The sequence below is a fragment of the Brassica napus genome, chromosome C3, assembly GCF_020379485.1.
Source record: "Brassica napus cultivar Da-Ae chromosome C3, Da-Ae, whole genome shotgun sequence".
In the NCBI taxonomy this organism is placed as follows: domain Eukaryota; kingdom Viridiplantae; phylum Streptophyta; class Magnoliopsida; order Brassicales; family Brassicaceae; genus Brassica; species Brassica napus.
Window position 1 is genome coordinate 66,421,542 of NC_063446.1, and position 779 is coordinate 66,422,320.

At 45.3% G+C, this 779-nt stretch overlaps 1 non-coding gene across 1 annotated transcript; it reads right to left on the reverse strand.

Moving 5' to 3' along the window:
* Positions 1-453: 453 nt before the first annotated feature.
* Positions 454-560, reverse strand: LOC125584774. Its single transcript, XR_007321683.1, has one exon. It is a non-coding gene; the product is annotated as a small nucleolar RNA R71 (small nucleolar RNA).
* Between the last annotated feature and the right edge of the window lie 219 nt (positions 561-779).

The following is a 779-nucleotide window of genomic DNA, read 5'->3' on the forward strand; positions in this document are numbered from 1 at the left end:
AATGAACGAGAAGGCAACAATGCTGGTGATAATCAGCAGGCTGGTGTAGCTGCAAGACAACAGGCTGGAGACTATGGCATGCCTAGGATGACGCTTGCACATTATGATACACCAGATGCATTCTATGCCGATCGTTCTGGGATTCGCCCACCTCCCATTGAGAGAAGAGACTTTGAGATCAAGACTGGTCTCATTAATTTGGTGGAGAAAAATCCGTTTCATGGAAACCCGTCTGAGGACCCGATGTATCACTTGGAGCATTTTGAGCGAGTCTGTGACACCAGCAGACATAATGGAGTTCCTCAAGGCGCTTTGAAATGCAGGTTGTTCCCGTTTTCCTTAGCTGATAAAGCTATCAGATGGTTAAAGTCCATCCCTCCAGGATCTCTTACTACATGGGAAGAGACAAGAGCTGCTTTTCTACAGCATTTCTTCACCAAGTCAAGGTCCACATATCTGAGAAGCAGAATTGGAAGCTTTCAGCAACTTGATTCAGAAAGCTTTCATGAGGCTTGGGAGCGTTTCAAGGAGTACACACAGGACTGCCCTCACCATGGCTACACTGATGTGAGTTTGCTGAACATTTTCTATAATGGAGTTCATGAAGAGAGTCAAGATGCCATGGACACAGCAAGTAATGGTGATTTCATGACCAAGACTGTTGAAGAAGCTTACACCTTGTTGAACAACCTGTCATCCAGCAAAGCAAACCGCAAGTCAAGGTTTGATACCAGCCAGAAGGGTGTTGGTTATGAATCCAAGAAGATAGATGAGCTGAA